General features: G+C 46.5%; 1 protein-coding gene across 2 annotated transcripts in view; it reads left to right on the forward strand.

Annotated features, from left to right (window-relative positions):
• Positions 1–16,111, forward strand: part of ANO2 (anoctamin 2) — a 353,918-nt gene that overhangs the window by 138,264 nt on the left and 199,543 nt on the right. The window lies entirely within an intron of this gene.

Below are 16,111 nucleotides of genomic sequence, written 5' to 3' on the forward strand. Positions count from 1 at the left end.
TGTTGCGTCAGGAACATCTCTCTGGGGACCGTGTAGGAGAAACAGAAGCTGGAGCCTCCAGACTCCGACCTCTCACCACTCAGCTAAGGAAGAGACTCACAGACTGGGGAAACAGGTCCAAGAGAACATACAGTTTAGCTCAATTTCATTCAGATATTTATTGGGCACCATTTACATGTCAGGCACTGTTTGAGGTGCTGGAGATAAAGTAGTGACCTTGGGTGATTTGGTACTTGATCATCTGACCTGGGACACTGGCAGGTGACAGTGACTGTCAAATTCATGTTGCATAACAAACCATCCCCAAATCAGCAGCCTACAGCAGCAGCCATTTGTTGTTGTTGTTCACGTTGAGTGAGGAAGCCCTGCTCAGGCTGAGAGCTGGTTGGGTTTGGCCCCAGGCTTCAGATTGAGTTTGCAGAATGAGGGTTTGGCTTAGTGGTTAATAGGAGGCTAGGGACACCTGCGTCCCATATCAAAGTGTCTGGGTTTGAGTCCCAGTTCCAGTTTGAGCCCCTGATTCTGTTTCCTGCCCATGTGCACCCTGGGAGCCTGCAGGTGATGGCACAACCGATTGGGTCCCTGCCACTCACAGGGGAGACCTGGATGGAGCTCCTGGCTCCTGGCTTTGGCCTGGCCCAGTTCTGGCTGTCGTGGACATTTGGGGAGTGAATCAGTGGATGGGAGATCTCTATCTCTTTGTCTCCAAATAAAGTTTTGTTTTTAACAAAGGAATCACAGTAAACATGAGAACCAGTGGATATTAGAGAGAGAGAGAGAGAGAGAGAGGACTATGATTAGTCCTCCACAGATAGCATATAGTGCTTAGGTCAGGAGCAAGCTGGGCATGGTCCCATCATGGAGCATCACAAGAGTACACAGAGAGGAATGGAGCTGTGAGACGCATCTTAGAGCACCTGCTGCCATCATATCACAAGTGTTCTGTTGGCCAAAGTGAGTCTTGTGGCCAAGCACAGATTCCTGGAGCTGGGAAGTCTGTTATTAAATGGAGTGCAGTTAATGTTTGCTGAACCCCCATCCCACCTCTCACACGGAGACAACAGGTGCAAACCAGCACTGTCCCCAAGACAGTTGGGAACAGTGCCCATCCTGGTCTGAACTCACAGAGCTTGCGATCTAGCAGGGAACACAGCAACTGCACACATAGAAGTGCGTGTGACACAGGTCATTGTAGGGAAGGCCCGGGGCCCACAGGAACCCATACACAGGGCCGTCCCATCTGACTAGAGAAGGCCTCCCCGAGAGGAGACGTTGAAGCTAAGATTCAGTAGAGGTGTCAAAGCACAGATGAGCCAAACTCGTGACAGTAGCTAGTGCTTACAGGACGCTTCCTGGGCCACAGGTGTTGTTCTAAGCCCGGGGCATCGCTGGCCCACAAAAGCCCTTCAAAGAGGAAATCAGAGAACAGAGAGGTTATTAGGTGTCCTAAGGGCACGCGGCTTTTAAGGAGCAGAGGTAGGATTTGAACTCCTAGGTCTGGCTTCACCGCTTTGTGTCCTGCCCCACTGGTAGAGGGAGCCTGAGGGCTGGAACATTCACCATGCAGGGGGGAACAGTAGGGACAGCCAGGCTGGGGAGGGGAGCAGGGGCCAGAGCACAGAGGACCTTGTGGGTTCGTCAAAGATTTGGGGCTCTATGCCCTGGAGAGAGTATGGCCTGGATGGGTTTAGTTTGTGGGGGTTTCCTTGTGTGTGTGATGTTGATGTGATTAGATTGGCTTTTATGGGATCTGGGGTTTTTCTCTTTGGGGCACTGGAGAGGGACTGGGATTGTGCTTTTTGTGTCTAACAGGATGGGGAGGCGAGGAGGAGGGGCTGGGGAGAGGAATGGCTTCTCCTGCTGGTTGTTCTCTGCCCTTCCGAGACCACTCAAGGGCAGCCTGGGCTCTGAGTCCAGGGCCTCCTTTCTCTTCCTGGCCTCACCCTTCCACATCCCAGCTGGCCCACAGCCTCATGAAGTTGTGATTCAGTGGGCGTGAACCATCTCTCTCTGTTACTGGGACTGTTAATAACCAGTGCTACCATACCAGTAAGCCTGCTCTCATTTGAGTTGGCTTCACCAAGCCCTTGGTGTGCCTGACCTACCTGAAAGATCACAGGAATCCTAGGAACTTGGCATGATCTTTGTGCCCATTTTCAAGATGAGGACAAGTCGTGCAGAGCCGACAAGTCACCTGCCCCAGCCCTAGGTAGTGTGACCCCAGAGCCCATGATCTTACCTGCTTTACTGCGCATTTGGGGAGGAAGACGGTGCTGGTGAGACATGGACAGCTCCCTGAAAGAGCCCCTCAGGCAGCTGGTGCAGGGTCATGGAGATGTGGTCAGAGATTCGGAGAGGAGGGAAGGGGGCTCCAGGAGCTTCTAGAATAAACAGACCTGGTTCCTTAGGATCTGTTGCCATTGACCATGGATGCTAAGGCAATTCATATCTGGGAGCCATCAAATTCATCCTCCCTGCGGAAGAGGGGAATGAGATCCTCCAACAGTACTAAGGAGGCAAAGGGGATGGAGTTAATGTGTCAGAGGCCACAGTTAAATGAGCAATCTTTCATCTGTGCTGCTAGCACTGGCTGCAATTTAACCCAGATAGCTGGGCTTTGGGGTGGTAGATGAGGCTGCAGGCAATTTGATTGATATATGCCTTCCTCACCTGTAAAGCAAGGGTAGATGGGGGATCAACTCGAAGAACATCCCTGCAGGGCTGGCTCTCTGTGGTTCTGCAGAACCTTAATCCTGAAACCAGTCTGGGGGCAAGGCCAAAGTCTTGAAGGCAGGCCAATCTGGAGTGCAGATTGGAACCCAGGAGTCTGGGCCCCCGTTCTAGACTTTGTGCACTCACTCCTGCCCAGGGACACCTCTCTTCACCATGTCCCTGGATTTCTTGCTTCTTCTCCCAGAGCCTCTCCAGCTTCTTGAACACTTCCATCTCTGTTTTCTTTTGCCTGTCTGGCTTTGATCACATCTGGAGCATTTCATAGAGTTGATGAGTGTGTGTTTTCCTGTTGGGACACATGGTGTATATCAGAGGCACTTAAGAAGCTCTGGACGGGTGGAAAAGTCTGCCTGGCATCTCAGGGGGCTGCTGGCCTGAAGGGTGGCCGGCAGCTGTATGGCACAGGGCCCACTAATTCCCCAGGGAGGCCCACAGGCCCCACTTGGGGACTGATGCTCCCAATGGCTTTGGGTCGTCCAGATGGCTGGTAGTGCACAGGACTGTGTGTGTGTGTGTGTGTGTGTCTAAGAGGACCAGGAGGGTCTGGTTGCTATGAGATGCTGCCTTTTGGCATTTGCTTATCCTGGGAACTGGGGCTCTCATTTGCCTATCAATGACACAAACCAATATCATATCCCCTGTTGGTGGAGGACCTGTGATAAATGTGTCATTGATGCTCTGTGAAAGGTGACAGTCTCTAGTGTTGGCCAGTGGAACCAGAGAGCAGTAGGATGGATGAGTTGCAGAGTGGGCTTCCTGTAGGGAATGGGCTGGTGACATGCCCAAATCTCTGTCCCTGGGTCCCTCGTTCTCCACCTCCCTACCCTGGCATTGGCCGTTCATCCTCCCTTGGGATGGGCAGGATGGAGTCTGGGTGATTCGGTGTAGATACAGATGCCATTGGCAGGAAGAACGGGAGTGAGAGAAGCAGACAGACGCTAAGTGACTCTGCAGGCCGCACTTGCCCTAGTGGTTCTTTTAGTGCCCTGTCTTGTGGGTGGGAAGGTGGTGGAGGTGGAGCCAAATTCCTAGTGAGGTGTTTCAGAGCTCCTCAAGCTCTCCCTGCCCCCACCCCTGGTGGTCTCTTCAGCTCTTCTCACCCCCACAGGCCCTGAAGTATTTATCCTTAGGCTTCAGAGCTGAGTGTGTGTCTTTCTAAGCCTCTCCCTGGTCCCACCGAACTTTCTCTTCCTCTTTCCTCCAATAACCCTCAGCCTTTATCCCCTTTCCTTCCATCCTGTATCCTCACCAACCCCTCTCAGCCACTCTGTTGCCCCCAATTCCAAGTGGGGTCTTCCAGCCTTGGGGGTGAGTTAGCCCTGTCTATGCCTACAGGGGGTGATCTTGGAAAGTGGTAGAAGATATTTATAGGACCAGGGTAGGCATGGGGCTGGGGAATGCCATGCAGAGTTCAGCCTGGAGAGCTGTTTATGTTCTTGAAACTCCAACAGAGAACAGCCCTGTCTATCCATGGCTCAAATTAAATTGCAGATGCCCCTGAACTTGGGGTTAGGAATATAAACAACTGGTGAGTTGTAGACTTCAAGTGATGAGCAAACTCAGCAGGGGAGAGGCCTGGTGAAGGGCTGGCTGGCCATGGATTTTTCCAATTGATGTTTTTCCAGGAAGCCTCCCTGACTTCTTGGATTCCAAGGATGGGAACGCCTCAGTTGGGCAGCACGTCTTGGAGGGTGGCTCCTCCTTGTTCGTGAGGTGTGAGAGGAGACAGTGGGCAAGATTTCCCAGTCCTTCTTCCGTTTTATTTATTCTGCTTTGGGAGAAGATTTAGAAAGAAGATGAGAGGTGCGTGAATGCCCAGGCAGTCCCTTCAGGGAAGTCTCTGACATTTAGACTTCTGCTTTGAGGCGGAGTCCAAGAGGTTGAGTCTGAGCTTGGGATGCTGTGACCAGGGCTTAAGCTTGCCTGGCCTGGCCGCCTAATAGGGTAAGTAGGTGGTCCCCCATGTGGTGTGACTCATTAATTCCCCTGTCCTTCACTCATGACTCAACAAGCACCTATACTGTGGCAGGAATCATTTCAGAGGGTGCTAATAAAAGACCCTAGCCCTAAAAGAGCTTACAGTCAGGTTGGAGAAAGAGATAAGCCAACCAGCAGCCCCAGGTGCATGATGAGTGCTGGGACAGGGTGTGCACAGCAGGCTTAGTGGCTTCTGGAAGACAATGGCTGAGCTGGGTTTTGAGTAACGAATTGACTTAAGTTGGGTGTAGAATAGGGGTTGGGCATTTCAGGCAGGGAGAACGGCGAGAATTAAGGCCTGAATGGGTGGAAAAGCACAACCAGGCAGGAGTGAAGAGTGTGGGTGAGTGTCAGGTGGGATATGAGGTAGGAAAGGGTAGCAGGAGTCAGACCATGAAGCCGGCTCAAGTGCTGTGGAAGGGTTTTAAATAGGCAACTGGTATCTGAGGGATAGGAAAAGTTCTCCCTTACCACATTTCTCCAATGGGTGTCACAGTCAGTACAAAGCAAGGCTTTGTGGAAGGGGGACGAAGGCCAGGCTTCTGTTGGGGAGAAGGAGTCCGGGTGGGAGAAGAATGATGGTTTCTTGAGAGGGGAAACCTCAGATGAGAAACCTGAGGGGCAGGGAAGAAAACGCGATAGCCCAAGGCCATGCTGCTAACTGGTGTCAGAGCTGAGTCTCCTGCATGGAAGCCCCCTAGCATCGCTGCAGGGTGGCCCTGCAACATTACCTGTTACCTATGTAGATGAGCAGCAGGTGTATTCATGAAAATGTTTGCACAAAACCCACATGCAGGCTACTAATTCACTACCACTCTGGCATTTTGCCCTGATCCTTTCTAAGAGCTTGGTTTGCTTGTTTGACTTTCATCCCCTTCTGCTCCCTGTTCCCCCTGGGGTAGCCATGGTGAGGAACGAGGGCGGGACTGATTGGCAGCATCAGTTGGGGGCAGGGGGCAGTGGACTATGTCACCGGATCTGGTCTCAAGCTCTGGCATACTTACCAGTTTTTCAATGGAGACACATCTGGGTAAAGCAGTTAGTTTGAAAGATAACAGAACCAGGATTCAAAATGTTCTTGACAACACCAAACCCTGAGCCAAAATCAACAAGGTGAAATTTAGTAGTAGCAAATGTGAAGTCAGTTCATGCTGTGCAGGTCAGGGAGAGCTGCTTGGCAGGCATTTGTGTGAGTTGTTGGCGTGGTGCTGATGAGTTGAGTACAGCTAAACGTGAGCTCTCAGTTGGTTGCCAAAACACGCACTTGTCTTGGACTGAAGTCAGGAACTCCTGGGATGCAGATTGTAGGTAACGATGGTGCCACCATCTTTGAGCTGTGTCTGCCATGCAAGACGGTGCTTGCTTTTGGTGGTTGATTGACATAACAGAGGATTGCATAGGTGTTGCAAGTTGGTGAACACAGGGAAGATTTCAGCCAGTAGACATTTAAAAAAAAAAAGTTAGTGGTGCACATTTTCAGGTGGAGCCCAGGCTCTCCAGTTCCCTGCAGCTCTCACACCCCCTCTTGTGTTATATCGAATCCTGCCGCTCACAGTCCCATGGTTCCCTTTACACTTGTGACTCTTGGGTTAAAGCAATGATTCTCTAGTCTGGCAGTGTCCCGTAATTGCCTGGGTAACCTTTGAAATACAGATTCCCTACTTCTATGGCTGTGATGGAGTACCTGGTCATGCCTAGCTTTTTTGGTCAAAAGCACCTAGAAAGTTGGTTAAAAGATATAGAATAGGTCTTTTCGGATATTAGGCAACAGGTAAGCAATACCTGAAAGAACAAGATGGACCATCCTACAGTAGCTCTGAACAAGTACAAAACAGAATAGCAAAATGGTAGATTTGTACCCAGCCATATTTCATTGACTATAAATGGCCTAATTATCAAGACCAAGAAGTGGAAATTGTCAGGTGTAATAAGAATATAATAGCCAATTATATACTGCCTGCTAGAAACATACCTCAAAGATTTATTTATTTGGAAATCAGAATTATTTGAAAGTCAGAGAATAGGAGGGAGGGAGAGAGAGGGAGAAGGAGGGAGAAAAAGAGAGAGAGAGAGAGAGAGAGAGAGAGAGAGAGAGAGAGAGATTTTATCTTCCATCTATTGGTTCACTTCCCAGATGGCCACAATAGCTAGGGCTGGGCCAGGCTGAAGCCGGGAGCCAGGAGCCAGGCGCTTCATCTGGGTCTCCCACACTGGTAGTAGGGGCCCAAACACTTGAACCATCTTCTGCTGCTTTTCCTAAGCCATTAGTATGGAGCTGGATAGAAGTGGAACAGCTGAGACACAAACTGGTGCCCATATGGGATTCTGGCAACACAGGTGGCAGCTTTACCAGCAACACCACAATGCCGGCCCCAGAAACTTACTTTAAATAAAAAGGCACAGACACAGTAAGAGAGAAATGATGAAAAAAAGATGTATCATGTAAGCATTAATTAAGAAGAAATGAAAGTGGCTACATTAATAGCAGATGAAGTTGGCTTTGGGACAAGAATGTTATTAGAGATATGGGTAACATTTATATTGATGAAAGGATCAATTTGTTAGAGACAGCAATCCTAAATGTGTGTACCTAGTAACAAAATTTCAAGACAGATGGAACAAAACTTGTCATAACAGAAAGCAGAAATAAACAAATTTTATTCGGTGATTTCAACTGTCTCCGTAATTGATAGAACAAGTAGATGATCAGTAAAGATATGGTAAACTTGAAGTATGAATGAATTATTCTAATTGATATTTACAGAAAATTCCATGCAAACTGCAGCAAATATGTTATTTTCATGTGCACATTGGCCATTTACTAATATGGATTTTTTTCCTAGTCCATGAAACAAGTTCCAAAGAATTGAGTTCCACTTGTACCACAGTGGAATTAATTTAGAGATCATTAACTTGCACTCAGATCATCTTATATGATGCAGCTACATTAATGCAGGATCACACCTCATTCATCTGTGGCAGACTGAACTAAATCATTTCAGCCATGCACTATTCTTTTTTTGACAATGGTGGCCCCTGAAGAATTTGTAAAAGAAGTAGCATTTATTAACTAAGCACTTATTAGCAAATATGAATATAGTCGCACATCACTTAATGATGGGGATATGAGAAATGTGCTGTTTGGTGATTCATCCTTGAGTGATCATCATAGAGTTTATAGTTGTTACACAGTCTAGAAGACTGCAGTGTCACTCTGTGATATCTTTTTTTTTTTTTTGACAGGCAGAGTGGACAGTGAGAGAGAGAGAGAGACAGAGAGAAAGGTCTTCCTTTTACCGTTGGTTCACCCTCCAATGGCTGCTGTGGCCAGTGTGCTGTGGCCAGCGTGCTGCGCTGATCCGAAGCCAGGAGCCAGGTGCCTCTCCTGGTCTCCCATGCGGGTGCAGGGCCCAAGGACTTGGGGCATCCTCCACTGCACTCCCGGGCCAGAGCAGAGAGCTGGCCTGGAAGAGGGGCAACTGGGACAGAATCTGGTGCCCTGACCGGGACTAGAACCTGGGGTGCCGGTGCCGCAGGCAGAGGATTAGCCTATTGAGCCGTGGCGCCGGCTGTGATATCATCTTACAGAGGTAACATGCAGTCTGGAGACTAAACTTCGGCATGGAGCACTGCTCTAGTTCATACAACATGTTCAGGGTTTTCTTCTACTGTTCTATATTCTCTGACCATCTCCTTGCCTGAAATATTTACTCCAGACAAACACCTCAATTCTAGACACAGAGCCATGTCACTCTTTTTTTGTTTTTTTAAGATTTATTTATTTATTTGGAAGCCAGAGTTACAAAGAGGCAGAGTCAGAGACACAGAGAGAAAGAGAGGTTTTCCTGTTTGCTGGTTTACTCCCTAAATGGTCTCAGTGGCCGGAGCTGGGCCGATCCGAAGCCAGGAGCTTTTTTTGGGTCTCCCACGTGGGTGCAGGGACCCAGGGACTTGGGATATCTTCCACTGCTTTCCCAGGCCATAGCAGAGAGCTGGATTGGAAGTGGAGCAGCCGGGACTCGAACTGGCGCCCATAGGGATGCCAGTGCTTCAGACCAGGGCGTTAACCCACTGCGCCACAGCACTGCACCCTCCCCCATGTCATTCTTATAACCAGTGTCAGGGGAAGAAAATCCAGAGACTCACTAGATGCAGGATCAGTTAGGAATTTAGCCTAAGGCAGATTCCCTAAGAGCAAAAGAAGGATGTAGGTCTGTATAGATATTTATATGTGTTGGTAAGAAGCATGTTGGAAATACATCTAGCCAATCTGTATGATTTGAATATCTCTAATTTGACCAAATGAAGACCCCTCTCTAACATTCATTATGCTTGTCCACAGGCCATTATTTTTACTAATGGAAATCAATTTGTGACGCCCTGCATGTTAGTTAGGCAAGTTTTGGTTATTGATAATGGTAAGATATGCGTGTATCAGCCGCCTCCTGGCTTTCTGGTTCAACAGCCAGCTGAACACCTGGCCCTAGGCCTTCTTAATTGCCACCTGAGATGTAGATGCAGTCAAATAGAACAGTATTCTCACACTTGATGTGATGAGGCGTTTGCCAGAACATTCAGCACATCGTAACATTTTCCTAGATGGTCTTCCCTTCTTTTAAAGATGGCCAGGGAAGGTTGCCCATTGGCCTCCCTCTGCAGCCTGTTTCATATCTCACAGAGTCATCAAGATTTCCTTTACTTGTCTTCCAAAACTGTTTCCAGGAACATAGTGATTCTTGTTTTCAGAGCCTCCATCAAAGTGCACACAGCTCTACTGCCTGCCCTGCCTTGGCGCTTTGATTTAAGACCTGCAGTTCCTGAGGGCAGAGAGTGGGTTTGGCCAAGTTTCACAGTTGGTGTGTTTACAAGCAAAGCATCGTTCTGCAGACACGTACACAGCTAGGAACTTTCTTTCTGTGGTTATTGAACTAATTGTTTTATGTCCACATAATTATTTCCAACTATCGTTTTGTTCACTTGTAGTCTCCACTGAAACCAAAGGGAGAACTGAACATGTTAAGTGCTAGGATGTGCTCATGACAGTGTCTCCACTCTCCTCTGTGAAGGTTCTGGAGCCCAAGAAATCAGACAGTCCTGCTTAGGGCTGGGGCAAGTACTTCCTGCCTCCTGTGAAAGGAGGAGAGATGGCTTTTATTTTTCACTTTTGGTATTAAAGCAATTTCAGACTTAGAGAAATATTTAAAAATCATGCAAAGAAGTCCATGTTGTCAGCACTGAGATTCATTAATTGTTTATATTTACCACATTTGTACTTCTAGACACATTTGAATAGGCATGTATATTGTATATCTAGATCAGTAGGAACAAATGCATAGATGTATGTAAACCCTCATGAGATGGACCTATTATTATTGAAACATTTAAGAATACATGGGGGCCAGCACTATGGTGTAGTGGGTAAAGCTGCCACCTGCAGTGCTGGCATCTCAAATGGGTGCTGGCTTGAGATCAGGCTGCTCTTCCGTTCCAGCTCTCTGCTGTGGCTGGGAAAGTAGTGGAAGATGGTCCAAGTCCTTGTGCCCCTGCACCCCTTGGGAAGATCTGGAGGTAGCTCCTGGCTCCTGGCTTCAGATTGGTGCAGCTCTGGCTGTTGTAGCTAATTGGGGAGTGAACCATCTGATGGAAAACCTCTCCCTCTCTCTGTCTCCCTCTCCCTCTCTCTCTCTCTGCCTCTCCTCTCTCTGTGTAACTCTGACTTCCAAATAAATAAATAATTTTTTAAAAAAAGAATATATGGCAGATCTCATGCTGCTTTACTTTTAAATACTTCTATATAAAGACAAAGATTTTTTTTTTTTTTTTTACTTTTAGTGTGATTTTCAAGCTCAGGAACTTTAATATAATGTCATTGTTTATTCCCCTACCTATATTGAAATTTCAATGGCTCCAATAATGTTCTATATTACAATTTAGTGGACCCAAGGTCTAGTGTCAGATCACGTGTTCTATTTGGTTAGTGCATCTCTGTAGTCCCCTTTCTTCCAGAATCCTTTCTTTGTCTTGAATGAGGTTGACACTTCTGAAGATGAGAAGATGGCCTTAGAGAAGGTCTCTTGGATTTGTCTGTTGTCTCTACAGGACTGGATTCAGATGATGTGTTTTTAGCAGGAGACCCACTCAAAGGTTGTGTCCTTTCTGATGTGTTGCAGCAGGAGGCCAGGCTGTGGGTGGGTCTCTTTTTGGTGAGGTTGGCGCTGATCACTGATTAGTTGATGTCGTCCAGGTTTCTCCACCATGAGGTTTCCGGTTTTATTAAGTAATTCAGGAGAAGAGTGAGCCTATGTGAATGAGTATCCTATTGCTCATCAGACTTTCACCCACTACTGTTAGCCTGCAACAATAGTATTCAAGCTACTGTGTCTGCTGGGTTAGCATTTTGAAGGAAGGGATAGGTGGAATTCCTTACTACAGGCCTCATTAAAGGCTCTTTGTCATTGTTCTCTCACATCATGAAGAAAGTAGGCTTTTGAGATCATTTACATTGAAAATAGAGAGGAAATGGGGCTGGTGTTGTGGGCACTGCTGGTTAAGCTGCTGCCTGCGTTGTTGCCAGCATCCCATATGGTTTCTGTGCTGGATGGTATAAATAAATAAATAAAAGTCTTTAAAAAATGAAAGTCGGAGAGATGAACTTATCTTTCAATGACAATGTTTGTGTGTGTTGGGGAGGGGCCGAGGTAATTAAAAATGTGGAAATAGGAAAAAGAAGCTTGACTAGAGAGAAGGGAATTAGCAAAATGCCCTTACTGAGTGAGCTCTTGATTTGATAACCAGCTTATCAACCCATGAGGTTTCCCATTTTCGATAGAGTCCATGATCTAGAAGGCCTCTCCAGAGGTCATCTCATTTGACCCTCTGCCTCTGGGCAGGAACCACCAGAAATGGGTTGAGTTTCCCTCTGCTTTTCAAATACTTTCTGAGGAGAGGCAGCACCACCATTCTTTCTCAGATAATGCAGAACTGGGAACTGAGGGACCAAAAACAGACACATAAGGTCTCTGCCCTTCAGAATTTATACTCTTCTGAGAGAGAGAGAATGCCTCAAATGGCCAGTCTCCGTCTCCATCAACATTCTCTCAGTCTTTAAATCTAAACAGCCTCCCAGGGGTTTTGAACTGCTCTGGGCTCTGAATGTTTGCCCTCCCCTCGCACTTGACCCATCTTATCTGGTCCTTAACATTCAGCGCTCTAAAGCATATTGTCCATTGCACTTTCCCGTAGAACTGGGCAGTCCTGTGAGTCTGCCAGTGGTCAGGTACACATTTATTTTGTAGCATACTGAAAAATAAAAGGTTGCCACTCCCGTTCTGCCATGTCATCCTTATAATCCCATCCTGATTTCAGAAATGCAACTACAGAAAGTCAGGAAAGGTGCCCAGTTAAGTGGATGTAATGTGGCTTGAGCCTATCAGCGACCCAACCTACCATTTGTGCTTGCTCATTTCTTCAGCAGTAGTTAAATGTAAAATGATGTGCCAGTCTCTGTGGAGAGGCACAGAGAATACTCCTTATGACTTCACTGAAATTAAATAGAATAAAGAAGACCAACTAGAGGCCCTTGAGTTTGAATGCCATCCCCACTATTCTCTCAGCTCCGTGAAACCATTTAGCTTTCTGTTTCTTAGTTCTCATCTATAAAATGGGATTAATATACCCATCTGTGGTGCTGTTGTAAACACTGGAAATCATCTTTGAAAACCACCTAGCTTTGTGACTGACACATAATCCTATTCTTACTAGAGTGGGCACTCCATAAACATTCATAAGTAGATGGGGTCGTAGGTGCATAATTGATGGGTTTTGTTGTAAGAGTGCATTATAACTGGGCATTCCTTTTGATGTCTAAAACGCATTCCCTCCAGTCTAATGGAAAGTGTTTTGTTCCATTTCCAATGGAGATGAGGAACAGCTGGACACCATTCCTTTGATAAAGTCTCAGGACAGAGGTGGAGTCACCCTTACACAAGTCTTGAAACAGGGGAACGATGAGTCACTTCAGCCATCTGAGTGCTTGACATTTGGGGACCATTTCTTTCTCTCCCCCTCTAGCAGACCAAATGTCTGCTCTCACCTAATTGCTGTCTCACTGTCCTGGCTGTGAACCTTAATGACAGAGCTGGGTGCCACTGCCTTTTGGATATGTTGACCAGTGACAGTTGCTTTCCCACTATGTTCCAGACGTACTTAAAACCATAGTACACATTTTGGTCTCTAGTCGTTTTTTTGTTTTTTCCTTTTCGTTTTGAAATCCGTATGTGTTTTTTTTTTTTTTTTTTTTTTTCCAGCATAAGGAGAAGATGGGGGTGGGGATATAGAATCAAATCCATATGTTAGCAATGCATTTGCACTGAAATAATAAGAATGCCTTGTTGGGGAAGAACCTTTGGCCGTCTAAGGAGCCACTTTTGTCATCCCCACGTTGGCCTCTGCACAACCTCAGCACCATTTGCGGCTCTCTGGACCTCGAGAGGAGCCAGTTCACATGGGGACACTGCTGTCCTCTCTGTTTCTTGCTGCCTTTGTCCGCAAAGGCCTTGTCTCGTTCTCTGTATCCTGGACATGACATGAAAGACAAATGGTTGGATCTTCACTTCTCTTCAGAGCGTCAGTGAGGCCACAGCCAATAGTCACCACCCTGTGACCTTACCACCTGATCCAAAGACCTTCCTTTTTATCATCTGCATTGTTAAGGAGTCTTGTTTAATGCCAGTGCCTCAAGCCACAACTAATAGGCTCCATGAACTCCTTAAGTTTAAAAAACTGACTTTTTACCTCTTGATTGTCAGTTTCCACATTTGACTATTTTTAAGTTCATTGAGTTTCTTTTGCCTCAATTCTTTTAAAAATATTTTAAAATAAATATCTACTCTTGCTGCATTTGCACATAAGCTGGCATGTGTTCTGGGTTCTGAAAGAATGTTGCAAGGTTTCAGTAAAGAGTTCATGGCCGTTCTGTATGATCTGGAAGCTGAGTTCCTTGGAGCAGGCCAAATTCAGGAACTCTCCTCCCACTTGGGAGTGGACTCCAGATCATGGCATTGTTCTTCCCTTCAATAGCTTTGTGGAGGTCCTGAAAATACATAGCTTTTGGGGCTGGCACTGTGGCATAGCAGATAAAGGTGCCGCCTGCGGTACCAGCATCCCATATGGGTACCGGTTCCACTTCTGATCCAGCTCTCTGCTATGGCCTGGGAAACCAGCAGAAGGTGGCCCAAGTCCTTGGGCCCCTGCAACTACGTGAGAGACCCAGAAGAAGCTCCTGGCTCCTGGCTTCAGATTGGCGCAACTCCAGCCATTGTGGCCATTTGGGGAGTGAACCAGTGGATGGAAGACCTCTCTCTCTCTCTCTCTCTCTCTGTGCTTCTCTGTAAATCTGCCTTTCAAATGAATAAATAAATCTTAAAACAAAAAATACATAGATATTCATTAATGAATTATGGAGGCAGAGAGATAGAAAGAGAGCTCACATCCTCTGGTTCACTTCTCAAATTCCTGCAAAGGCCCCCAACTGGGGCTGAAGCTGGAAGCCAGAAACTCAACCCAAGTTTCCCACTCCTAAAGAAGAGATTTATGGTGCTCATGATAATACATCTTAATATTTGGAAAAACAACTTGGAAGTGCTTCATCTTTATTTTTTTCCGTGATTTTTAACATGACTCATGGACATATTTGACCTTCTGAGTTGAGATGAGACAATGGAGATGGTTCTGGATTTGTTGGATTACTCTTTTAGTGTGCGTGCACACACAGTTATTCCTATTCCTTTATCCATTAGTGATATTCTAGTGGTAGAGAAGGGAGGCGAAATTAGCAGTGGAAAGAAAAAAACCCTGGGATTGGGGAAACAGTAGGGCAGTAGAAGAGAACAGAAGCTCTCGAATTGAGACTTGAGTTGGAAATCCACATATGTAGCTGGATGTGTGACCTTGGACATGGGACTTAGCTTCTTTGAAAATTATTTTCTTAATCTGTGAATTGCAGGTATAATTCATAACTCACAGGTGGGATTAGTCTCTCTGCGTATGTGAAAAGCTGTATAGGTGCTCAGTCAGTCATCTTTCCTCTCTTGCTTGTTGGAGGGGAGTAGAGTAGGTTCGAGAAAAGGAAGGTGGTCAGGAAGAGGGGCAATGTCCAGGTACAAAACCAACAGGGTTATTTTTAAGAAGAAAAAATGCACCTTGAATTTGGAAGAAAACCAGCCAGGGCTCAGTTGAAACTTCATGTGGATGAGCTTGGGGCAGGGAGAGTGGACCCACAGTGGGACCTGGGCTGTAGAAGCTAAGGACAGTCAGTCTCTGACTTAGTGAAGAGCAACCCTGACCCTTGGGAGGCCTGGGTCCACCCTCAGATACCTTAGCTATGACAGGGGTCAGGTGTTTTCTGAAAACATCTCAGCATCGTTGCTCACAAGTGTTCAGTAAAAGCTGTGCTTTGTTCCGACGCATTTCTTCATTGACTTTTCCTTGTCAAATATAACTCTTGGCTTGGTGGGATTGCTGCACATCCTAGTGCAGGTCTCTCTCTTCCCCTTGAGAACAAGGAGTTTTTGGTCATAAAGGGGAAATGTTTATTTTTTTCCTGCCATGCTCACATCTTATAAAACAGTGAAGTCAAAACAGTTCTTCAACTTCTTCCCATTCTACTGCATCTCTAGTCTTTTCTTTTTGGAAGTGCGTGGAGTTAAGAAGGCCACATTCATTCATGTTAGAATCTTATGTTTTACAGTTTCTAAAGTACTTTTCATATGTGGTCTCAGCGGATATTTGCAACGATTCAGTGAAATCAAGTCGTTTTCACTTCCTGGTGACACCAGCTTTCTGGAAGACCTGAACAGCTGTGCAGGTTGTTCAGTGAACAAGGCGCCTGGCCAAGGGGGTCGGTGAGATCTGGAATGCATCCCGTGCTCACTTACCCAGTTGTGGGTCTTGGGGCTTCTTTCTCATTCATGCTCCAGGGAGTCGTGTCCCTGCCGGGGACACAATCATTCTGGGCTTTGGTTTCTCCATCTACTGAATAGGATTAATTTTTGAATCCTTAGGCTAGCAAGTTGGTGAATTTTTTAAGTTTTTCTTCAACCGGACCAGCAATTAGCACTGATGGTGCTGACGACGCTGATGCTGGCTGTCTTTTCTGAGTGTTTGCTCTGTGCCAAGTACTGTGTTAAGCACTTAGTGTATGTTAAGTCACATGAATCTTCTAACAGCCTAAGATCTGCTTTCTAAATGTGGGTTTGCCTGATTCTTGGCAGTGATTTGGGACAAGTCTTGTAACTTGGCCCTAGTTCTCTACTTTGCAAAATGAGAGAACCAGTAACTTCTAACGTCCCTCAGTCTCTTTTTACCCTTTCTGACTTTTGAACTCTGTGCTATTTAGGGCTGT

This window comes from Lepus europaeus, chromosome 6 (assembly GCF_033115175.1).
Source record: "Lepus europaeus isolate LE1 chromosome 6, mLepTim1.pri, whole genome shotgun sequence".
Lineage (NCBI taxonomy): Eukaryota > Metazoa > Chordata > Mammalia > Lagomorpha > Leporidae > Lepus > Lepus europaeus.